Genomic DNA, 26,593 nt, shown 5'->3' on the forward strand with positions numbered 1-26,593 from the left:
ACGGGGTCACTTCTTGGGGGTTTCAACTGTACTGGTACCTCAGGGGCTTCTGCATACATGACTTCGCACTAGAAAATCCCCAGTAGGCCAAATGGTGGTCCTTTCCTTCTCAGCACTCCCATGGGCCCAGACGACAGTTTATCACCACAAATGGGGTATTGCTGCACGCAGGACAAATTGGGCAACAAAATGGGGTATTTTATTTCTTGTCAAAATAAGAAATTTTTAGCTAAAACTACATCTTATTGGAAAAAAATTACATTTTTTTTAATTCACTGCCCAATTCAAAGAAATTCTGTGAAAAAACTGTGGGATCTAAATGGTCCCAACACCCATAAATTAATTCATTGAGGGGTGTAGTTTCCAAAATGCGGTCACTTCTGGTGGGTTTCCAATTGCTTTGATTCCTCTGGGGCTCTGCAAATGCGACATGGCACCCGAAAACCAATCCCGCAAATTCCGGACTCCGAAGAACACATAGCGCTCCTTTCCTTCTGATCCCTCCCATGGGCCCAAACAGCAGTATATCACCACAAATGAGGTATTGCCGCACTCAGGACAAATTGGGCAACAAAATGGGGTATTTTATTCCTTGTGAAAATAAGAAATTTTGAGCCAAAACTACATCTTATTGGAAACAATTAAAAAATGGTTTAATTCCCAGCCCAATTCAATCAAATTCTGTGAAAAAACTGTGGGGTCTAAATGGTCACAACAACGATAAATGAATTCCTTGAGGGGTGTAGTTTCCAAAATGGGGTCACTTCTGGTGGGTTTCCATCGCTTTGATACCTCTGGGGCTCTGCAAATGCGACATGGCACCCGAAAACCAATCCAGCAAAATCTGCACGCCACAGACTACAAAGCGCTCCTTCCCTTCTGAGGCCTCCCATGGGCCCAAACGGCAGTTTATCACCACAAATGGGATATTGCCGCACTCAGGACAAATTGGGCAACAAAATTTGGTATTTTGTTCCCTGTGAAAATAAGAAATTTTGATAAAAAAATGACATCTTTTTTGAAAATTTTTTATTTTTTTAATTTCACAGCCCAATTCAAATACGTGCTGTGAAAAAACGGAGGTCAAAATGGTAACAACAACCATAAATTAATTCCTTGAGGGGTGTAGTTTCCAAAATGGGGTAACTTCTGGAGGTTTCCTACTGTTTTGGTACCTCAACACCTCTCCAAACCTAGCATGGTGCCTATAATATATTCTAATAAAAAATAAAAATAAAAAAGTGGCCCCAAAATGCACTAGGTGCTTCTTTGCTTCTGAGGCTTGTGTTTTGGTCCACGAGCACAGTAGAGCCACATGTGGGACATTTCTAAAAACTGCAGAATCTGGACAATACATATTTAGTAGTATTTCTCTGGTAAAACCTTCTGTGTTACAGAAAATGTTTTTATAAAATTGAAATTCAGCAAGAAAAATGAAATTTGCAAATTTCACCTCCACTTTGCTTTAATTCCTGTGAAATGCCTAAAGGGTTAAAAAACGTTCTAAATGCTGTTTTGAATACTTTCAGGGGTCTAGTTTTTAAAATGGTGTTTTATGGGGGTTTCTAATACATAGGCCGCTCAAAGCCACTTCAGAACTGAACTGGTACCTTAAAAAAAAGGCTTTTGGAATTTTCTTAAAAATATGAGAAATTGCTGTTTATGTTCTAAGCCTTGTGACGTCCAAGAAAAATAAGAGAATGTTCAAAAAACGATGCCAATCTAAAGTAGACATATGGGAAATGTGAACTAGTAACTAATTTGGGTGGTATAACCGTCTGTTTTACAAGCAGATGCATTTAAATTCAGAAAAATTCTATTTTTTCTAAATTTTCTCAAAATTTTGCAATTTTTCACAAATAAACACTGAATATATCGACCAAATTTTACCACTAACATAAAGCCCAATGTGTCACGAGAAAACAATCTCAGAATCGCTTGGATAGGTTTAAGCATTCCCAAGTTATTACCACATAAAGTGAAATATGTCAGATTTGGAAAAGGCTGCGTCCTTAAGGGGTTAAAGGGATAATCCCATCTCGGACATTTATGACATATGTACATCTCTGAAACAGCCATGTCTAGAACGAGGCCCCATGACCCCTGTCCTCTGCTGCTAGGCATCGGTCACTTAGTTAGGAAATGCCTGGGGTTTTCAAGAAACAGCTGAAAATATTTTTTTTGTTACGCTGTTGCCATAACTTTTTAGTTTCAAAAAAGAAGAGTTGGCAGATCATAGATTCCTGCAAACTACAAATTCTCTAGGAAAAAAGAGCCACCTAGCAACAGCCAAGTGCCTCCTTAACTCCTTCCCGCAAAATCACGTAAAGTTAAGTGATGGAAATTGGTGTTTTAACGCATTTCCACGTAACTGTACGTGAAGGAGATAGAGCTAGCTCAGGAGCTGAGCCAGCGCCATCACCGCCGGGTGCCAGCTGTATGTTACAGCTGGCATCCTGAGTTATCGGCCAGGACTGGAACAAGCATCCGATCCAGCTGATTTACCCCTCACATGCTGTATTCAATAGAGTTCGCAGCATGTGAGGAGTTTTTAGCTACCGGCAACACAGCAACGTGATCGCTAGGTTGCCGGTGGCTGCAAAGGAGATTGGAGGGCTAATACTTACCTCTCGGTCTGCCAGCAACCAAAGCCTCCTATGCCCCGCTCGTTGGCGGGGCCTAAAAGGCTTCCGGTACCATTGGCAAGATGGCAGCGGCTCAGCTTCCGGCTCAGAAGCTGAGCCGGCGTCATCAGCAGTGGGTGTCCGCTGTATGTTACAGCGGACACACCAGTGTATCGGCAGGAACCGGAGCTAGCTCAGATTCCTGCCATTAACCCCTTCGAGGCAGCCATCCAATGCGATCGCTGCATCTTTGCGGTATGTAGCAAATTGGCAGCCTGCCATGCGATGGCAAGGCTAGCGACTGCTACTATGGCAACAGGAGACCTAACAATGGCTGTCTGCCATTACGGAAGCCGATTAGGCCCCATCCAGAGGCAGAGCCTGATCGGCTTGCTGTTCGTGAACTCACAGTTCTAATACATTGCACTACATAGGTAGTGCAATGTATTAGAACAGTTGGAGCTTCAAGTCCCCTAGTGGGACTAAAGAAAAAAGTATAAAAAAAAAGTGTAAAAAATGTAAAAATAAAAAAAAGTTGTAAAAAATACAATAAAAGTTTCAAGTAATAACATAACACAATCGCCCTTTTCCCCCTTATCAAATGATTATAGAAAAATAAAAAATAAAAAAAAAAAATGAATAAAGCCATACATATTTGGTATCGCTGCGACCGTAACGACCTGAACTATAAAAAATATTTTTAATTTGTCCCGCACAGTGAACGCCGTAAAAAAAACCATTAAAAATACTGACATAACTGCGGTTTTTTTTGGTCACTGTCTTCCAAAAATGTAAATAAAGTGATTAAAAAGTCGAATGTGTCCAAAAATGGTACCTATAAAAATAACTCTTCTCACAAAAAACAAGCTTTCATACAGCTCCGTCGACGTAAAAATTAAAACGTTATGGCTCTCAAAACTTGGCGACAGAAAAAACACACTCTTTACAAAAGAAATTTTATTGTGCAAAAAGTTGTAAAACATAAAAAAGTGCCATAAATTAGGTATCGCCAGAATCTGACTGACCAGCAGAATAAAGTTAACATGTAATTTATGATGCGTGGTGAAGGCTGTCTAAAAATAAAAAAAAGTATGCCAGAATTGCTGTTGTTTTTTTTTTACACCTGGCATCCCAAAAAAAAAGGATAACAAGGGATCAAAAAGTCGCATGTACCCCAAAATAGTACCAATAAAAAAAAATAAAAAAATACAGCTCGTCCCGCAAAAAAACAGACCTCATGCCACTACATAAAATAAAATTAGTTAAGGCTCCAATAAGTCAGGAGAGAAAAAAATATGCAACTGTACAGGACCACATTTCTTCTGTTTCTAGTGGTGAATTATCAAGGCCCCTAAAATTAGGGAACCAAACATAACTGCTGGAAGAGAGGGTGCCCGTATTCTACCAGGACAACACTTCCCAGCAGAATTCCCCAAACTGCAAAGGTGCGGAGTGTGGACCAAAAGGGGGAGAAGAAAGGACATATATCAGCACGACACTGGCCTGTGCAGAAAGGATTGTGTCACAGCGTAACACACATCTATGGATTTTTTTTTTTACCCCATTATACCACCTGTCTATGCCCCTGATGTACTCTACCTAGTTTACATGTATCCCTACATTATAAATGGAAACACCAGTAAAACGCCAAACAAAACAGCCAAGCAAAATCTGCGCTCCAAAAGCCAAATGGCGCTACCTCCCTTCTGAACTCTACAGCGTGCCCAAACAGCAGTTTACTTCCACATATATGTCGTCGCCATACCCGGGAGAACCCTTTAACAATTTTTGGGGTGTGTATTTCCAGTGGCACAAGCTGGGCACCACATATTTGCCACTGAAATGGCATATCTAGGGAACATTTTTTATTTTTACTTTGCACCTACCGCAGCGCAATCATTCATGGAAAAGACCTGTGGGGTGAAGAGGCTCACTACACCTTAATAAATGACTTGAGGGGTGCAGCTTCCAAAATAGGGTCACTTCCCAGGGGTTTCTTTTATTTCTTCACATCAGAGCCCTGCAATTGCGAACCAATACTTTGTAAATTGTGAAATTAGGCCTCAATTTCGCATGGTACTCTTTCACTCCTGAGCCTGGTCGAATGTCTAGGAAAAAAAGAAGATTAGGGACACATGTAGGGCGTTTCTAAAACGGGGAAACACAGCACAAAAATTAGAGAGCTGTCTTGTTATGGTGGCACAAGCTATATGTAATTGGCAGCCTCCTGACAACAAATTTGCTTGGGCCTTACTATCAAGGATGGTACATAAGTTTGTGGGGAAACAATCTTTGTTATGTTCCCAAGAGGGTACACTTCCACGTGTTAGTGTGAAGTTGTTCCTAAAACAGACCTATTTTTCCCAGATATCAAATCTTTGCCATCCACCTAGTCAATAGGATGAGGATCTAGGATCACACAAATGTGTCAGATTGAAGCCATCCCATGCAAAACCATCAGTATTTGATTTTTATTATAGTCTGTTAGATAAAGTAAAACTGGACACAGGATTAGGAATTGGCAGAGGTGTAGTCTACCAGGATAAATTGTAAACCCAATACAGCGTTCCATGTGCAACTGTGGAAATCCCTGGCTAGAGCACTCTGATCGTGGATTCCACTCCTAGAGGAAGCTTGGGTGGCACTATCTACATGGGCACTGTGGCACTACCTGCAGGGGACACTGGCACTATCTACAATAGGCAATGTGGCACCATCCACATGGGCATTGTGGTGTTTGCAGGGGGTTGGGACAAAAAAAAACCTAACGAATAAAATTTTTTTTTAATGCCCATGAAAAACAGATGGCAAATGGCAATTAAAATCGGTCAGACGGTTGGGAAATGGATTACAATTTTTAGACACTTAAGACTGATATAAACCATTATTCAGAAGAGAAGTCCCTCAGTCAGTTACACAGGAAAGCCTCAGCAATTCTAGGACCGGTCTGACTAGAAATACAGTGTTCCCAGGATCTTGTTGCTAGGTGGCTGTCTCCCGAAGAGAAAAACACAATAACTCGCTGTGCTATGCAGTATTCCGTAACTTCCACCTTCGCATTCAAAGAGCCACCATTTTATTTTATTTTTTTGTTCATTGACAAAGCCGTAGAAGTAGTATTTTTCATTCGCACCATTTTGGGGTACATATAATGCATTACCTTTTATTAACTTATGATACAGTTATTGTTTGGGTCCTTACGATCGCGCCAATACCATGTATGTGTATTTTTATTTCACTTTCAAATGAAAACCACTTTTTAATGGAAATTTTTTATTTTTTGCTGTGAACTTATTTAATAAAAACTTTTTGACTTAACTTAAGGGAATTTTTCAAGTTAATGAAAAGTGTGGCAGAGGGTGGGGCGCCTGACTGATTCCCCGGCATTCCAGTGCAGCAGCTCCGGTGCTCCCCTCTGCTGTTTGTTGGTATTGCTGCCACAGTTACATGCCCATGTACCCACGTATTCGATGCAGCCAATCACTGCCCTCAGTGGGTATACAATGAGCATACGGAAAGGAATAACCCCTTCAAGGCCCCGATCACAGGGGCTGGTAATGTGTGGATTTGCAAACTGAAAACCTGCAGTGGTTTACAGTCCCAGCAATGTGGATGAGAATTAAGGCGAAGGTCTCATGCACACAACCGTAGCCATGTGCACGGCTGCAAATTGCGGGCCATTATTTGCTATGAGCCTGGACCTCAGAACACGGCCGTAATAAGGCTTGCCCGTTCTTTCTGCTGTTCAGGCTCCTGGGCCATGCACGGACCGTGGAAACCATGGTCGTGTGCATGGCCCCATAGGAATGAATGGGGCCGCAATTGTCCCGTGGATTTTTCGGGGGAATTTCGGCCGCAAAAGCACGTTCTTGTGCACGGAGCCTATGAATGTAACATTGTCTGTTACACACTTATGCTAAACAGCAGCATGGCCGCATTGTAGAGTACTTGCTGTAAACGGTTCATAGATCAGCTGTATGAGACCGTCTCCTGTGCTCCTATTTGCTGTAAGGAAGACAGCCCTGTATCAGTGCAGGCTTCTGTATACTTCAGCATACAGCGGATTTATGAACAGCTTACAGCAAGTACCCTACAATGCTGCCATATATTTAGCAGACCAGAGCCAATGAAAGCAAGAAGCTCTGCAGGAACAGGGACACTGAAAATCCCAATGCTGCTAAAATTACTGTGCAGCAGCATCGGGAGCGTGCACCAACATCAGGCTGGCCTTGCACTGTGACATGAGGGAGGGATTTGTACTACCCACAAATTAGTATTCTAGGGAGCAGAGCAGCAGATAACGAAGAAATAGGGTAGGATAGTCAAACAGAGGGATACAGTAGGTATCGTTTGGATCTGTTACATCAGTGAGAAAGAAAAAAAAGTTGAGATGGGAATAACCCTTTAATGACAGAGGCTGTTTGGCCCTTTTAACCCCTGTGTGCATCAGGATGCAACTGTACGTCCCGGTGGGAAGTTACTTCCCGCTCAAGACATACAGTTACTGAACAGTTCCTGGTGCTCACTGTCCTAAATGACAGGGTCCGGGAACTGGGAGGTTAGCTGTCCCCGACAGGTGACACTCCACTGTTGCCGGCCAGCAGTCATTGGCCGCTAATTTTGACAATTAACCACTTAAAGGCGGCAAATAGCCACATTTAAGCTGTTTGATTAGCACCGACCCCGACGCCAGTACAGCTGAAACGCCCGAGAAGTAACCGCATTTTAAAAACTACACGCCCTAAGGCATTCATCTAGAGCTGTAGTGAGCATTTTGACCCCACGGGTACTGTGCAAAAGGTAATGGTGCAGAGTGAGAATTGTGATTTTCTATACATATTTGATATTTCAATGCCCGATTGTCCCAGCATGTGCCACCGCAGGCATACGCCCCATAAATTGTAATGTGGGTTCTCCAGAGAACAGCAATACCCTATACATGAGGCTGCTATCTGCTACCTGGGCACACGGCAAGGCTCAGAAGGTAAAAAGGCAGCACATGGCAGGGGGATATGCTGTGCGGAGTGCATCAGGATAAATAAAAGGGGGTAAATTAAAAATCAAGGGATAAATCATAAATCCTAAAACACACGGCATTAACGTTCCCCCTCCAGAACTGGACTGTATGGCTGCCTGAAGTGCAGTGCCCTTGTTATTTGAGCTCAGTCAGTCACAGCAGCTGGAGACTGGATGCTGTAGAGGAGGTGCGCACCGTATATAAGCCCCTGCACATCAATCCTGTAAATAACCCTCCCCCTCAGCCCTGTATATTACCGTTGGGGTAGGAAATGTCCACTTGCCATGGCACGTGGGCATCGAGACTAAACAAGAAGTAAATTGGGTGGGCAGTGAAGACACTGAACCAATAGGATGCCTGAAACGCCGGTATATACCAGTAGGGCAGTAGAACCTTCAATTTATGCACGGCCACACAGACCGAAGGAGCAGAGGGATCTTCTCCACTTGTCGTTGGAATGGGGTTAGGAGTGTATGTATTTTATTGGGCACTATTGGGGCATTATACTGCGTGGTGGCATTATATGGCATGGAGGGCAGCTATAGGGACATCATACTGTGTGAGGGGCAGTGTCAGGGGTACATTATATAGAAAAGCTTGTATGAAAGCTCCTATACCTATGTTCTATTTTCAATAATTTGTTATATTTATTAGATTGTTCTTATTCTATAGACGTCAACATAACTCCAAACATTTCGATGAATATCACCATGTACATCATCTTTGTTACTATATGTACGTTGTACTGATGCTTAATTTTTTTTTCTTCCTCACAGCGAGTGACAAAGGCTGTGGATTAGCCTAGATGTCAAAATTAGTTGCCTCCACACATGTTTAAGATTGTCTTTTCTATATGAAATAAAGCTACAAAAGAAATAAAAATCTCTTTGAAATAAAGAAACCCTTAAATGTGTGTGTGCAGGGGTAATCCAGACTAATTCAGGGAACCAATCACATCATACTCACAGGAGTGCATTTTTTTATACATTTACTAGTCTTGGATGTTTGCAAAAGACGTCAGACCTTTGCATCCAACTCTAGCTATTGTAGAAACACACAAAAAATTACTTCACCCAACAGATATGACTACAAACTCCAAAGATCTCTGCTTGTAGATTTTTCAACTTATATTGCACAAAAAATTTTCTTTGGAAATTATACAAACAAATTTGCTGCACAGCTACGGACACGGATGTAGATGTCAATGCTTATGTGGCAGCATTTGAAGACCAATACGTCTACCCCAATTCCAAATTTACGAAACATGCACTATGCTGGTTACGCTACATTGACGACATCGCCTGCATTTGGAGAGGTCCTAAACACTCCCTCATTGAATTCCTTACAGAAATCAATAGTATAGGAGAGGAACTACAGTTCACACTCAACACTAATCTACATGAAATTAGACACTTTAGTGAAAAAACGAAATGGGCCTTCTGTCCACAGATCTTTACTCTAAGCCTACCGATAGAAACGAACTGCTGCACTTTGATAGTAATCATTCAAGAAATACCAACTTATCACTACCTCAATCACAATACAAAACGAGTCACTAGAATAGTGACAGTGAGATGAGACACTAGACTAAAGGCCCTTTTACACCGGCCGAAACTCGGCCAAGTGCAGCGATCAACGAGACAACGAGTCACACGGAGCTATGGATGGGGACAAGCGGTCGTTACTCAGAGTTTACCCTACATCAATACTCCGACACAAACTCATCAAAACCCTGCAGGAGGATACCACACAGAGTAACAGCTAAATTAAAACAAAGTCCACTAGAATTCCATTCATTCACACATACCACTAATTTGCACCGAAACTCCAGGATGTAATTCGGAGACATTGGTACACTCTAAACAGCTTATCCCAATAAGAATCTGCTCTCCCAGTTATGTTGTGTCAAAAACAACCCCCTCCAATTTTCGAGGCCGACTAATTAGAGTGAATGTAGTTCGCATTAGCAAGTCACCATTACAATCCTTCTTACAAACTAAACGCAATGGAGGTGCGTTTAGTTTGACATTAGAGGTGACAGGTTCCAACACCCTCACACCAACAGATCCTTTCCAATCAAAGTTTTTTATAGCGGTGAATCAAATTTCGTGATCTACTTAAATGCCCACGTGAACTGGTTTACATTGGAGAGACCACACAACACATAAGAGACCGCATAGCTAGTTAGAAGTCAAACATCAGATGCAATAAAGTTTGGCTACCCATACCAGATCATTTTCAAAAATCAGGTCAGTCTGTCCCAGTTCAAATTTCAAAATTATTGAACACACACAAAGACCAAGAAGGGGCGGTAGTCTAAAGACAGACCTTGGCCCCCAAAGGACTCAACAGGGAAGTTGATTTATTAACAATCATTTTTTTGAAAATCACATTCAGAAAACTCATCCTATCAAATGGAATATATCACTAATACGCATATACCATCTGCGATTGTTTTATTTATTTATTTGCAACAGCTATTGTTTCCTCTCTCTTCTAGACACGCTAGAATACATTCCCATCTCTGGACCAGGTAATACCATCAAACCGGCTGAATGTCCTGTTCACCTAATGCTCCCATCACCACCTTTCCCAACTTCTCCTGCCTCTTTACACATACTGTGATATATTTATAACTATGCCAGCCAGACCATACACTATTCCCCGCCCTTTTTGCTTTACTACTCATATGTGGAGCCCTGATGTCACCCTCGTATAGACAAACAGACCGAAAGCGCTACTAAAACACTGCGAAATACTATCTTCCCTTGCTGATTCGTCATCCTGCCTCATCCCCGTGACAACCACACTTGGCGTCTATGCGCCGCATCATTAGTTATACAAACTATCAGTCTACTTGATGACGATTCAGTGTCGTCGCACCAACATGGAAGTTAAACTTTCGCCATCTTACTGCCACACACGTGTTGAGAGCACACCACTCCTTCTGGTGACGTCACTTCCACTTATCGGAACAGACGTAGGTCCTGCCCTTGCACACATCAGAGTGAACTTAATCAGAGAGAGAACATTGCTTGAGTACCCAGCAGACTCCCATATACAATTACTCCTCATCCACAGGTAATCTCCACCTCATATTCCTTATACATTTCTCCGTTATTTTATGGTATGGTCTTCTCTGGGGGGGGGGGTATCTATGTTCATCCTCCTGTAAATGCGAATGACACCACCGAGTTACGATGACTACACTTATATCTATGTTCACACATGTCTCTTTAGACCTTATGCGTGTATCCCTTAAACTACTTGACTAGACACACTGGTTCTACACAGTAATCCCTTACCTTGTACGAAAGCTCCTATACCCATGTTCTATTTTCAATTATTTGTTATATTTATTCAATTAGGTAGTGACTATTTAAGGGATATATTACATACAATAGTATACAGCAGGCTCAGGGGATCTATATTAATTAAATGGTGTGGCAAGCAAATAGCTGGCGTGGCATGCAAAACGTGTAGTAGCCTAAAAAAAATAAATGTATTAATCGTAATCGAGCTTACATGTTCAATCATGATTCTGGTTTAGGTAATAATCACCCAGCCCTACTGTGAGCCCTACTGTGAGCCCTGCCTTAGCCAAAAGTGGGCCCCCACAAGTAGCCCACTGCAGAGTGCGCGAGATAGCACCACTTTTTTTTAATTTATTTATGTTTGAGAAAAATAATTGTACACGTAGATGTCACCATTTACGGCAAAATCACCTCAAGAGAACATACCGTCAAAAAGCAGGAGGCAACTAAAAATAAAAAAAACTGCCAGAATTGCTGTTTTTTGGTCACTTTGCCTTCCAAAAACTGAAATAAAAAGTGATTCAAAGCTCACATTGATCCAAAAATGGTACCTATACAAACTAGCTTGTCTTGCAAAAAACAAGCCCTTATACAGCTCAGTCGACGAAAAAAAACTTACAAAAGTTATGGCTCTTCAATGTGACAGAAAAAAAAAATGCATTCTTTTTACAAAAGTAATTTTATTGTGCAAAAAGTTGTAAAACATCAAAAAGTGCTATAAATTTGGTGCAGCTGGAATGGTACGGACCCGCAGAATAAAGTTAACATGTACTTTATAACACGTAGTGAACTCTGTATAAAAAAAAAAAAAGCCTCCCAAAAAAATAGACCTTGCCTCCCAAAAGAATAGGATAAAAAGTGATCAAAAAGTCACGTACTCCAAAATGGTACCAATAAATAAAAAAATTTAAAAAAATACAGCTCGTCCCACAAAAAAACATAGAAAAAAACCACAGCTCATACTACTGTGTCTATAAAAAATAAAAGTTAAGGCTCCTATTCAGGAAAGAAAAATATGCAGTTGTGCCGGCCCGTGTGGAACATTTCTTCTGTTTCAAGCGGCAATATAGCAAGGCCCTAAAAGGGAACCAGGAAGGGGAGGGCCCCAACATATCTGCTGGAAGTAGGGATGCACGGTGCATCGAAACTTCGATACTGTTTCGATACTGTGCATCCCTAAACGGTTCGATACCGCTATTTCCTGTATTTCGATACTGAGCTGCGCAGCCGCACAGCTCAGTATAGTAACACATGAATGTATGGGAGCGCGGCTGCGGCTGTGTAATACATGTGTAATTCATTAACAGCCCCGCTCCTGAGTCCTGATAACAAGTGCGCGCTGTCAGGATGATGCGATGCGGCCAGCGCTGCACTAATGAGCGGCGGCACTGAAGACAGAACATGGCGGGCGCTCTACAAAACACCCCCATGTTCTGTCTCCAGTGCCTGAACCGCCGCTCATTAGTGCAGCGCCGGCCGCACCTCCTCATGCTGACCGCGCGCGCACTTCCTGTCAGGAGCGGGGCAATGGCTGTATTACACAGCCTCAGCCCCGCTCTATAACGGCGGAGATCAGAGAAACCGCTCATCTCCGCCGTTATTCCCCTGAATGCTGCGATCACAGCTGACTGCAGCATTCAGGAGAAAATGAGAAGGGGGGATGACCCTGGATTGCGTCACAGGGAATTCCTGTGACGCGATCGAGGGACATGCCATATATGGGCATACAGCCCAGGGTCTATTGACGGACCCCAGGGCTGTCTTACCATATTTCATGTTGTTAGGACATACTTGGGTATGTCCTAACAACTGCCTGTGTGCTATCCGTCCACAGGCTAATGTACTGGCATATATCTGATATATGTCAGTACATTAAAGTTTAAAAATAAAGTAAAAACAAAGTATTGTTAAAATTAAAAAAAAATACACCTTCACCTTTTTTACAATAAACATTAAAATAAGTCTCAATACATAAAATACACACATTCAGTATTGGCGCGGACAACAATGTTTTTGCATCATTTATGATGTGTACGCTGTAAAAAAATGAAATAAAAACTGCTTTCTATCACTTAATGTGAGGCACGAGGTGCGACGATGAATTTAACCCCATCATGTACCTCGCACATTAACCCATTATGACTGAGAAACATGATGGGGTTAATTACTATTAATGTGAGGCGCGTTCAAAATTCATTACACGTCGCGCCTCACATCAGAAAACGGAAGAATTTTTATTTTTTTTATTACTGTTGGCAAAGTATCGAAATTGGTATCGAAATCGCAATACTAAACGAAGTATCGGTATCGAAGTCCAAATTCTGGTATCGTGACATCCCTAGCTGGAAGCGAGGGTGCCCGTATTATACCAGAACACTTTCCCAGCAAAATTCCCCAAAGGTGCAGCGTATGTAACAAGAGGGGGATAAGAAACCACTATTTATCAGTGCGACACTGGCCTGTGCAGAAAGGAGAGCTTCACAGCGTAACAAAGTCCTGTTTTCGTTGAATCGATTTTGTAGTGGCACGGTCTTGCTGTACTGCAGGTGGAAGCTCCGCTAGCAAACTCGCATGACCTAAACCCCATAGAGAATCTATGGGGTATTGTCAAGAGGAAGATGAGAGACACCAGACCCAACACTGCAGACAAGCTGAAAGCCGCTAACAAAGCAACCTGGGCTTCCATAACAGCTCAGCAGTGCCACAGGCTGATCGCCTCCATGCCACATTGATGCAGTAATTCATGCAGAGTCGGGGCCCCGACCAAGTATTGAGGTAATACTGTACATACTTTTCAGTAGGCCAACATTTTCGGTATTTAAGGTAATTTTTGAGGTTGGGCATATTCTAATTTTCGGAGACACAAAATTTTGGGTGTTCATTACCTGTTAGCCATAATCATCAACATTAAAAGAAAAAAAATGCTGGAAATAGATCACTGTGTAATGAATCTATATATACACACGAGTTTCACATTTGAATTGAATTACCGAAATAAATTACATTTTTGATGATATTCTCACTACACCCCTTAACCCATTCAGGACACAGCCTGTTTTGACCTTGTGGGCGCAGGCGATTTTTTCAAATCTGACATGTGTCACTTTATGTGGCAATAACTTGGGAATGCTTTTACCTATCCAAGCGATTCTGAGAATGTTTTCTCGTGACATATTGTACCAAATGTAGAGAAAATTTGCATTTTATAAATTTGAATGTATCTGCTTGCAAAACAGATAGTTATACCACACGCAATAGTTACTAGTTAACATTCCCCATATGTCTACTTTATGTTTGCATCGTTTTTTGAACGTCCTTTTATTTTTCTAGGATGTTACGAGGCTTAGATCTTTAGCAGCAATTTCTCACATGTTCAAGAAATTTCCAAAACCTATTTTTTCATGGACCAGTTCAGTTCTGAAGTGGCTTTGAGGGCCTTCTATATTAGAAACTCCCCATAAATCACCCCATTTTAAAAACTGCACCCCTCAAAGTATTCAAAACAGCATTCAGAAAGTTTCTTAACCCTTTAGGCCTTTTACAGGAATTAAAGCAAAGTAGAGGTGAAATTTACAAATGTAATTTTTTTTGCAGAAATTCATTTGTAATACAAAAATTTCTGTAATACAGAAGGTTTTACATGAGAAACGCAACTCAATATTTATTGCCCAGGTTCTGCAGTTTTTAGAAATATCCCACATGTGGCTCTAGTGTCCTAATGGACTGAAACACAGACCTCCGAAGCAAAGGAGCACCTAGTGGATTTTGAAGCCTCCTTTTTATTACAATATATTTTAGGCTTCATGTCTGGTTTGAAGAGGTCTTGTGGTACCTAAACAGTGGAAACCCCCAAAAAGTGACCCCATTTTGGAAACTACACCCCTCAAGGAATTTATCTAGTTGTATAGTTAGCATTTTAACCCCACAGGTTTTTTGCTGAATTTATTGTCGTTAGTCTGTGAAAATGAAAATCTACATTTCTTCTGAAGAAACAGACATTTCTAATTTTTGCAAGGAATAAAGGAGAAAAAGCGCCCCAACATTTGTAGAGAAATTTATCCTGATTACGGCAATACCCCATATGTGGTCATAAACTTATGTTTGAACACATTAAAGCCCTCAGAAGGGAAGGAGCGCCATTTGGGTTTTGGAGCTCAAATTTTGCTATAATGGTTTTCGGTGCCATGTCCCATTTGCAACACCCTGGAGGGACCAAAACAGCAGAAACCCCCCAAAAGTGACCCCATTCACTATCAGAATCCAAGAGCGCAAATGCCTCTTCAGCGGTATAACTTGCGTGCCATTTTTTATGTTTTTGTTTTTTTTACTTATTTTTTGTAACAGTTTTAATAAAAGTAAAGAAAAAGTCCACTAATCCATTGATCAATAAATTTATGAACAACCCTAAGGCCCTGTTCACACGGAGCTTTTTTACGAGTTTTTCGGCGCGGAAACCGCTCCGCAAAACTTGGCAAAAACCGCCCAAAAATGTCTCCCATTGATGTCAATGGGAGTTGGACGAGCTTTTTTACCGTGTGTAAAAAACATCTGGAGCAGTTTTTGCAGGAGGAATTTTCCTCCTGCTAAAAACTCTGTGTGAACACAGCCTAACAATGAATCAATATATTTAGAATTTACAGACGTGTAAAATATATGAAGAGATTTATATAAGTATGTGTGTATACGTATATATTACATGTACGTATATATCTATATGATGTTATAGATATATAACATCCCTAATTATTAATTTTTAGTATTAACAAATTTCGTGTGTGTGTGTGTGTGTGTGTGTGTGTGTGTGTGTGTGTGTGTGTGTGTGTGTGTGTGTGTGTGTGTGTGTGTGTGTGTGTGTGTGTGTGTGTGTGTGTGTGTGTGTACACACACACACATACACATTATAAGCCCTAATTGATTACCAACTAATTAGTTGTCCTAGTCTGAGTACTATCTACCTAAGCTATAACTAGCTGTCTACACTAAACTCTCTATGTGGAGGTGTTATTTGTGTGTTTCACAGTCATTGTGTCTTTATAGGAGACACACAGTAGCTGCTCGGCACAGCTTCTTCTCCCCCACTGTCTCAGAAGATCTGACAGGGAGGGGGGAGAAACATTGTAACAAACAGCACGAAAGTTTGTTGCTGCAACAAACTTTGCTGTGAACACCATGATAGGTTTATCATGGTGATCACGTCATCAGGACCGACACCAATCCAGTCCTGTGTCTTCTCTCAACACTTAGGCTGCTAGTAGCAGCGTGTGCTGAGAGATTCAGAGCACAGGGAGAGCGCTGTGCACTCTGTTCTGACACCACGGAGATTAACGGGCTGCAGGAGAAAAGCCCAGCACGGCAGCCTGTTAATCTACATGGGCTGGTCGTGAAGGGGTTAAAGAGACTGTCACCACATTATTACAAGTGTCCTATCTCCTACATAAGGAGATCAGTGCTGTAATGTAGGTGACAGCAGTGCTTTTCATTTAGAAAAACGATCTATTTTCACCACTTGAATAGTTTCTTAATGCCCAACTGGGCGTGTTTTCACTTTTGACGAAGTGGGCGTTGTACAGAGGAGTGTATGACGCTGACCAATCAGCGTCATACAATTCATTCATTTAGTCAGCGCATAGTGACACTGCGTTGTTCGCTATGTGCGGTCTTATACTGACATATTAACGTTACTTAAGTGTTTAGACAGTGAATAGACATTCCTTCCAGCCAGGACGGGATGTTTATTCACAATCCCGGCACTTCACTGACGCGAGATCACTATGTAAATGACAGGTTACAGCGAGATTACGCTTGCTCGTTCGTGAAGTGCCGGGATTGTGAATATAACATCCCTAATTATTAATTTTTAGTATTAACACTATATGGAAATAAATGGGAAATTCGTTATATGTAATTATATATATGTATACATATACAAAGTTCCTCAACAAGTGGTAAAGATCGTATCGAAAGAAATAATCTGTTTGACACTAAAAATCAAAACCACCAAACTTTGATCATTTGTGAGTAACACCAAGACCAGTACAATGATAAAACTGGCACTATTATCACTTTTGACGAAAATAGTATAGTTATGCGCACATCATTTATAAAAATATATATACATATATGTACCCATATAGAATCTGCACAAAAACTCTCAGTTTGGTATTTACGAATTTGTATAGCAAAATAGACAAACTGAATAAAATGAGCAAAAGGAGAATCTATCTTTAATATCACGTCCAGAAATAACGATTACCAGAATGATACTCCATCTGTAGGCTAAGTTTTCATTAGGACAATTATATTCAGGAAATGAACTGACATAGACTAAAATAGTCAGAAAGGAAGCTATGTTTTAAGCTTTCCCCTTTTTAAATTATTCTTCTTTTTATTAATATCTTCTTAACCCCAAAAAAAATGTTAAAATTTTTTTAAACTTATTTATAATATATACATTTTTAAAATAATATAATTATGTATGTGCATTTTTTGGTATATATGTATACGTTCAATCCCGTATAATACAGGATGTTTTCAATAGCTAGACATATTCCAAGCATAACACATAGAAATGAATCATCTTTCATTGGACATTTGTACATAGCTCATATATATCATATATTTTGTATTTTTTATTGACTGTAATCATATGTATACTTTGATATGTAATTTGAGTTGGTGTTTTATTTTTGCATCCGACCCGGTAGTTCTTGTTTTTAATTGACCTTTCACTCGGTTATTTAACCGACACCCCACCCTTTCATTTACATACTACCTGAGGAAGAAACCGATCCGGTTTCGAAACTGTTCATTGTTAAACAGTTGTGTTTTTATATCATCCTGTATCAATAAATCCTTTCAATATCGACCATACCGTTATCCTTGAGGAATTTGGAATACACGTCCTTTGGAAGATTCTATTGATCAATAGCGCATAGAAGACACCCGTTTTTTGGTTTTTTTGCTTTTATTCCTTCACTCATTATTGAGACTTTGTACTTCAAGTTCTCAAACCGGGTCCTATGCTGCAAGCTGATCCTGCCACTAACCTACCGTGGAGGCTACCTAAGTGGAATTTGTTACACTGGATGTTATGCTCCCAGCATAACCCCACCAGGTGAGCGTATTCAGAACCTTGTTCACACGTGTAAAATCACAGTGTCACGCACTATTGTGCGCTTTGTGTTTTTTCTACCTTTCTCCGGGATTGTGAATAGACATCCCGTCCTGGCTGGAAGGAATGTCTATTCACTGTCTAAACAATTCAGTAACGTTAATATGTCAGTATAAGACCGCACATAGTGAATAACGCAGTGTCACTATGCGCTGACTAAATTAATGGGGAGAAGTGTATGATGCTGATTGGTCAGCGTCATACACTTCTCTTTACAATGCCCACTTGGTCAAAAGTAAAAACTCGCCCACCTGGGCATTAAGAAAGTCATTAGCATAAAGATAAAATCGCTCCTAACGTGGTAAAAATAGATAGTTTTTCTAAATAAAAAGCACTGCTGTCACCTACATTACAGCGCCTGTAGGAGATAAGACACTTATGTGGTGAAAGAGCCTCTTTTAAGGCTTCATGCCCACTTCAGTCTTTTTCTTCAGGGTGCTAGCCGTTTTTCAGACGGCTAGCACCCGGACCCATTCATTTCAATGGGGCCATGCACACTTCAGTACAACCTCCTTGGACTGACTCCTTGGATGACGCGGCAGCCTGTGATTGGCTGCAGCGCTCACATGGTCTGAAACGTCTTCTCAGGAGGCCTGACTAGAAGAAGCAGGCAAGCAGGGAGTTCTGGGTAAGTAGTTACTATTTTTTTGTTGCAGGTTTCTTTTTTTAAATGAACCATTAATCTATATTGTGAGCGCCACGCATGGTATTCCCTGTCCAGCAGTAGTCTCTGTCCAGGGTGCTGAAAGAGTTAAAGGGCTGCACTGATCAGCAGTAACTCTTTGAGCACCCTGGACAGTGCGTACCGCTGGACAGGGAATAGCATGTGCGTGAATCTGGTCCGTGTGTTGCGTTATGCATCAGTGTGCCTTGAGAGTCGACTACGCTATTGCTTCCGGCAAAACGAGGGGTCCGGTGCACAACAGAGACAAACGGAAGTCATGGGCACCGGCTCAGTCACCATTAAAATCAATGGTGATGAAAACTGTTTGGGTCTGTTCGGGGTTCCGTTCGGATGGAAAGCTCCGACGGAACTTCAGAACGGGACCCCAACGCAGATGTGAACGAAGCCTAATATATTAACTTTGTAATTTGCATGGATAAAACAACAAATGTTTGTGTTTAGATCCTGACACAAGGTGTCTCCCATCTTGTAATTACTATTGACCCGCTATCAAGCAAATTCCACCCCTACCGTGTTTCCCCGAAAGTAAGACAGTGTCTTACTTTCTTTTTATCCCCAAAAGCCCCACTATGTCTTACTTTCGGGGTATGTCTTATATTGGGAAAAAATTGTCGAATTATTTTTTTTTTTTTTTTCACAAACTTTATTTAACTGTTTTACATTTTTTTTTTTAGTCCCACCAGGGGACTTCACTATGCGATGTGCCGATCGCATATATAATGCTTTGGTATACTTAGTATACCGAAGCATTATTGCCTGTCAGTGTAAAACTGACAGGCAACCTATTAGGTCATGCCTCCGGCATCGCCTAACAGGCAGATGCTGAAGGCAGTCCTGGGGGTCTTTGTTAGACCCCCGGCTGTCATGGAAACCCGACGGCGACCCGCGATTTGTTTGCGGGGGCGCCGATCGGGTGACAGAGGGAGCTCCCCCCTCTGTCAAACACATTAAATGCCGCTGTCACTATTGACAGCGGCATTTAATGGGTTAAACTGCCGGAATCGGCGCGCGCTTCGATTCCGGCAGTTGCAGCAGGAGCCAGGCTGTGTATAACAGCCGTGCTCCTGCCGCTGATCGCGTGGGTACAGTCTCAGTACCCGCGCCATCACAGGACGGCGCGGTGACGTATGGAGAGGGGGGCGGCGCGGAAGTGGGCAGGAGGCGGCAATACCCCCGTGTTTCCCCGAAAGTAAGACATATGTCTTACTTTCGGGGTACGGCTTATATTAGCCGACCCCCCTGAAACCCCCGATACGTCTTACAATCGGGGGTGTCTTACTATCGGGGAAACATGGTAGTTACAGAGCAGAAACGATGGACTGGAGAAAGTGCGGGTATGTGTCTTCACTGCCTGACCATACATTTATTTTCTATGTGAAGGAAAGGTGAGCAGAAACAAAGTGAGTTAGACAGGAGCCGAGTGAGAAAGACATGTGATGAGGCTTCCTGGTAAGGGTATGTTCACACGAGGTCATTACGTCCGTAATTAACGGACGTATTTCGGCCGCAAGTACCAAACCGAACACAGTGCAGGGAACCGGGCTCCTAGAATCATACTTATGTACGACGCTAGGAGTCCCTGCCTCGCTGCCGGACAACTGTCCCGTACTGAAAACATGATTACAGTACAAGACAGTTGTCAGGCAGCGAGGCAGGGACTCCTAGCGTCGTACATAACTATGATGCTAGGAGCCCGGCTCCCTGCACTGTGTTCGGTCCGGTACTTGCGGCCGAAATACGTCCGTCAATTACGGACGTAATGACCTCGTGTGAACATACCCTAAGTGTTCCCATTACGTTTTTTGACACAGAAAATCTGCTTCCAAATTTCCTTCAAGACTTGAGGCGGTTTCTAAAATGCAGGTGGAAGCAATAAAAAAAAAAAAGAAGATATATGTGTGGAGCCGCACAGCTTTGTTACTCTGCCTCCAACTGATTTGAATGGAGGTTCAAGAGCAGAATCAATCCAAAGATAGAGCAGGACTCTTTTTCAGCGAGCAGAAAAAACAAAAGCTAAATTCACATCTCATTTTTACTCCACGTCTGACATGAGAAAACAGTGTACCACAACGTGCACATTGATTACTACGGTCAGGACGGACACCCTAAGGCGCGGTTCAGTTTTTTTTGCAGGCAGAAAAATATGCCTCGAAATTCCGTCTGGAACATTGAGGCAGATTTTGATCTGCCTGCACGCCGTTTACCGCGATTTTTTGCTGCGTTTTTCACCCGTGACGAGGGCAAAATACACAGCGAAAAATGCTCTCTCTCAATGGGAGGTCAGAGAAGTAATCGCCCGAAGATTGGGCATGCCGCTCATGGGGGAAAAACGCCTCCGCCTCCCATTGAAATCAATAAGGAGGTGAATTCTGACATTTTATGCCGCGGTTTCCGTAGTCCACTACACTTTAGTACTTTTCCAAAACATATACGTTTTTATTTGCATTGAAGTCAATGGCGACGTGTGCAATATTAAACGTTTGCGTATGTAAAACTTATACGTTTTTGTAGCCTTGAATGAGAAATCTTGACTTTACGAGGTTTGATTTAGCTAAAAAAAAACCTTATTAGTTTTTATAAGAACAAACTTATACCGCAAGAAAAAACGTAAAGCTTATGTTACAAATGCATACGTTTTTGTAACTTTAAAAACGTATACGTCGCCGTTTACCACAAATAACGAAATGTGAACGTAGCCTAAATTCTTATTAAAATCAATGGGAGGCAAATTTGGGGTTTTTTTGGGCCGGTTTCCCGCGCGTCGGATACGCTGCGTTAAAATCACACAGCGTATCAGACCTAGAACCCACAGCACCTTCCATCCGAAAAATCGTAACACATGTATACTGCAGGTTTTTTTAAGCCACAAATAGATAGTTGTGGATTCAAAATCTGCAACAAAAAACTGTACTGTGTGAAAAAGGCCTTACTCAAAAAGTCGAATAATTTCCCATGACAAGTCGAGGAGGTAGAATCTGCAATACAAGAACACCAGCTAGACTTTATGAATAGAGCCGAAGCTCAGCCTGGATACAAGAGGGAGCTCTCCCGCGATATTCAATCCCTTGTGTAAACCTTCCTTCTGCCCAACTAAGAGCAGCAAGTTCCAGTCACAGACCGCTGGCTGCTTTATACAGGGCTGCCACTAGTGTCATTCAGGAGGCACACGGAAACGCTCTTCAACCAGTGACCCGAGGCTGGCAAACTATTCAGCCGATTACGGTGTTCCGTGCTGCGTTACCGCCAAAATTAGGCCGCAAAATTTAACGCGTCCAAACGATATTCGAACGCAGTTACAGCCTGAACTAAGGCGGCTTTCTGAAATCCCAGCAACCGCATTCGATTTACCACAACGAAGCTTCCCCCCACCTCCCGCCCTAAAGACATCTTCATCCAGAGGTAGGAGTATGCATTGTGTACGGTTTTAAGAACACGGCCGTTTTTTGTTTTCTTTTAATGTATCGTATACTACGAAAAAACGCAGAAGAGAAAAAAAATGGTAACATTAGTGCGTAGGTGAGGTGTACATGGCGACCATAAGAGAAGACGCGGGAATATCTGTCGCGTACACATCACAGCCCGCCCGATAAAGGTTAAAATTCAGTGCCCAAGCGGTGTATAAAAAAGGAATATCTATTGGCCCTCTATTGCATTATTAGAGCAATGCGTCTAAACCTGAATCCACAAACGACACGGGAGAAAAAAAAACCTAAAGACAGCGGAGGGGAAAATGGAGGTCAGGCCTAGGACCTCGAAAGAGTACGCGATACATCTCTCAACCCAATCTAGTCCTAGCGCCAGCCTGAGTGCATAGCAAGTCACGTTCCAGCTGGAATTATACTCTGAGGCCCGGGCTACAGACATATTGGCAAAACACAGATAACGATAGAGGGAGACAAACACCCCCATCAGCCGCCCGAACCGGAGCCCCATCGTGACACCTAGAGGCCGGATAAAGCTCCTGCAAAATCGCGTTTTTAACTCTCCTTACCTCCCTAGAGCAGCTTTTTCTCTGTTTTTTTCTGCTTTTCAGACAGATTCGAATGATCCAGACTGGACAACCAGCGAGAGACAATAACGGAGGCGCCAGACGATAACCAGCTCACCGTTTAATCTCTCCAAACCCCTACTTCACAAAATGGCGGAATAAGCGTTAGAGAGCATGCGTACTTGAGGCGGGGCCAGAGGGCTTCTGGGAGTTGTAGTTTCTACAATCACAGAACTGAACTACATAACCGCTCAGAGACTAGGGCTATGAGTTTCTGGTATGGCTGGATGAGATGCGCAGGAGAGCGGAATTGTAATTTGAGCGCCAAATTTGAAAGGTGACGTTGGGACTGTACGTGTAGACACAGGACGTAGAAGTTTATTTTAGCAGGTGTTTTGTGGGCGCTTTGAAAAGAGACGTTGATTTTACTATCTGACTATGTTAGAGCTAAAAGGTTATTAATAGAAAGAAAGCTACATGTTATAATTGTTGGTGTGTGGATTTTTACACATTGACTACTTTTGCATACAACACACCCAACCTCGTTATTTAACCCCTTCCTGCTGCAGGCATTCTATTTTCCTCCCTGAATTTCAGGAGTCATAATTTTTTTTTTTGGGGGGGGGGGGGCAAAATATACATAAGGCCAGGTTCACACATCGTGTAAACACTGCGGATTTCATTGTGGAGAATCTGCAGCGTATTACAGTAGCAGCAAAGTGGATTAGGCTCTGTTCACATTGCGTTGGGGCCCTGTTCTGACCTTCCGTTAGAACGGGACCCTGAACGGACACAAACTGACAGGAACGGAAACCAGAGGTTTCTGTTTCCATCACCATTGTTTTAAATGGTGACGGATCCGGTGCCCGTGGTTTCCGTTTGTCTCTGTTGTGTACCGAACCCGTTGTTTTGCCGGAAGCTTTTCTGTTGTGGGTTTTTTCCATTGAATTCAAAAGGGAGGTAAAACCCGTAACAAATAGATGTTGGGATTATTGCGGCGGAAAAGCTGTGATTCCACCGCAAAAATCACAACTCGCTGCTAACCCAGAACTCCTACATCCTGCCTGGCCTCCAGGGATGACGTTTTAGCTCATGTGACTGCTACAGCCAATGACAGGCTGCCGCGGTCACATGGAATGAAACGTCATCCCGGGCTTCAGGACATAAGAGGGTCTCGTCTCCAGGGTTACAGCCTTTTTCTCGTGCTGCACCAGTCCTCTGAAATGCAATCCATTGCGATCGCTGCATCCTAGAGGTTTGTAGCAAATCGGCAGCATGCGATGGCAAGGCTGGCGACTGCTACTATGGCAACAGGAGCCGTAACAATGGCCTCCTGTCTGCCATTACGGAAGCTGATTAGGCCACGCCCAGAGGTGGAGCCTGATCGGCTTGCTGTCCGTGAACAACTGACAGTTCCAATACATTTCTCTACATAGGTAGTGCAATGTATTAGAACATCAAACAAACAGTTGGACCTTCAAGTCCCCTATTGGGACTAAAGAAAAGTGTAAAAATAAAAGTTGTAAAACCTACAATAAAAGTTTCAAGTAATAAAATAAAACACAATCTCCCCCTTTTTTCCCTTATCAAGTAATTTATTATTGAAAAAAATAAACCATACATATTTGATATCGCTGCGACCGTAACGACCTAAACTATAAAAATGTTGTTATTTATCCAGCGCAGTGAATGCCGTAAAAAAAAAACAACTAAAAAACACTGCCATAATTGCTGTTTTTTTTTGTAATTTTTGTCTTCCAAAAATTAAAATAAAAAATGATCAAAAAGTCGCATGTATCCAAAAATGGTGCCTATAAAAAATCTATACCTCGTCTCGCAAAAAACAAGCCCTCATACAGCTCCGTCGACAAAAAAATTAAAAAGTTATGGCTCTCACAACATGGCGACAGAAAAAATACATTCTCTTTCCAAAAGTAATTTTATTATAAAAAAAGTGCTATAAATTAGGTATGGCCGGAATCGTACTGACCCGCAGAATAAAGGTAACATGTAGTTTATAACGCATGGTGAATGCTGTATAAAAAAACTATGCCAGAATTGCTGTTTTTTTTGTCACCTGGCCTCCCAAAAAAAGGATAACAAGTGATCAAAAAGTCGCATTTACCCCAATATGGTACCAATAAAAACTGCAGCTCGTCCCACAAAAAAAAATACCACTACGTCTATGAAAAAATAAAATGAGTTAAGGCTCCAATAAGTCAGGAAAGAAAAATATCCAGTTTTGCAGCCAGAGGGGAACATTTCTTCTCTTTCAAAAGACGATTTATCAAGGCACTAAAATTAGGGAACCATGAAGGGGGGGGCCCAAACATATCTGCTGGAAGTGAGGGTGCCTGTATTATACCAGGACAACACTTTCCCGGCAAAATTCCCCAAACTGCAAAGGTGCGACGTGTGGGCCAAAAGGGGGATAAGGAAGGACATTTATCAGTGCGACGACGGCCTGTGCAGAAAGGATCGATCACAGCGTAACACACATCTATGGATTATTTTATAATATTTTTTTTACCTTCTTATTATACCACCTGACTTTGCCACTGATGTACTCTGCCCAGCTCACATATGCCACACATTATAAACGGAAACACCAGTAAGACTCCAAACAAAACTACTTACCAAGCAAATTCCACGCTCCAAAAGCCGAATGGCGCTCCCACCCATCTGAGCCCTACAGTGTGCCCAAACAGCTGTTTACTTCCACATATATGGCATCACCATAACCGGGAGAACCCTTTTAACAATTTTTGGGTGTGTCCCCAGTGGCACAAGCTGGGCACGACATATTTGCCACTGAATTGGCATATCTAGGGAAAAATTTTAATTTGCACCTTCCGCAGCGCAATCATTTATGGAAAAGACACGTGGGGTGAAAATGCTCACTACACCCCTTAATAAATGCCTTGAGGGGTGCAGTTTCCAAAATGGGGTCACTTGTCAGGGGTCTCTTTTATTATTTCACATCAAAGCCTCTGCAATTGTGAACCAATACTTTATATGTCGCCCAATTAGGCCTCAATTTTACATGGTACTCTTTCACGCCTGAGCCCTGTCGAATGTCCAGGCAAAATATTAGGGCCACATGTAGGGTGATTCTAAAACCGGGAAACACCGCATAATAATTGGGAGCTGTCTTGTTATGGTGGCACAAGCCGGGCACCTCATATTGGCGTATCTAAGGAAAAATTCCCATTTTCACTCTCCCACATCGTGGGAATTTCTGCAAAACACCTGTGGGGTTAACATGCTCACTACACCCCTAGGTGAATACCTTGAGGGTGTTGTTTCCAAAATGGGGTCACTTCTTGGAGGGATCCACTGTTTTGGTCCCACAGGGACTTTGCAAATGCGACATAGCGACCAGAAACCAAATGCAGCAAAATCTGTACTCCAAAAGCAAATGGCGCTCTTTCCCTTCTGAGCCCTGCCGTGTGCCCAAACAGCAGTTTATGACCACGTATGGGGTATTGCCGTACTCCAGAGAAGTTGCTTTACAAATGTTGGGGTTCTTTTTTTTTTTTTTCTTTCTTTGTTGAGAAAATGAAAAATTTGGAGCTAAAGCTACGTCTTATTGAAGAAAAAGGATTTTTTTTATTTTCACTGCCCAATTCTAATAAAATCTATGAAACACCTGTGGGGTCAAAATGCTCACTACACCCCTAGATGGATTCCTCAAGGGGTGTAGTTTTCTCAATGGAGTCACTTTTTTGTCGTTTTTCACTGTTCTGGTCCCTTAGGGGCTTTGTAAATGTGACATGGCCTCCGCAAACCATTCC

The 26,593-nt window shown here is 42.1% G+C and overlaps 1 protein-coding gene across 3 annotated transcripts in view; it reads right to left on the reverse strand.

Annotated features, from left to right (window-relative positions):
* Positions 1-22,965, reverse strand: part of CTCF (CCCTC-binding factor) — a 71,373-nt gene extending 48,408 nt beyond the window's left edge. For 2 of the 3 annotated variants that reach the window (XM_075837466.1, XM_075837464.1), the window contains exon 1: positions 22,803-22,965. The gene's annotated coding sequence lies outside the window, so the exon portion shown is untranslated. Of the gene's footprint in view, positions 1-4,510; positions 4,722-22,802 lie in introns of those variants that run through there. The other variant, XM_075837465.1, reaches the window with a different exon arrangement.
* Positions 22,966-26,593: the final 3,628 nt, after the last annotated feature.

The sequence above is a fragment of the Rhinoderma darwinii genome, chromosome 9 (genome assembly GCF_050947455.1).
Source record: "Rhinoderma darwinii isolate aRhiDar2 chromosome 9, aRhiDar2.hap1, whole genome shotgun sequence".
In the NCBI taxonomy this organism is placed as follows: Eukaryota; Metazoa; Chordata; class Amphibia; order Anura; family Rhinodermatidae; genus Rhinoderma; species Rhinoderma darwinii.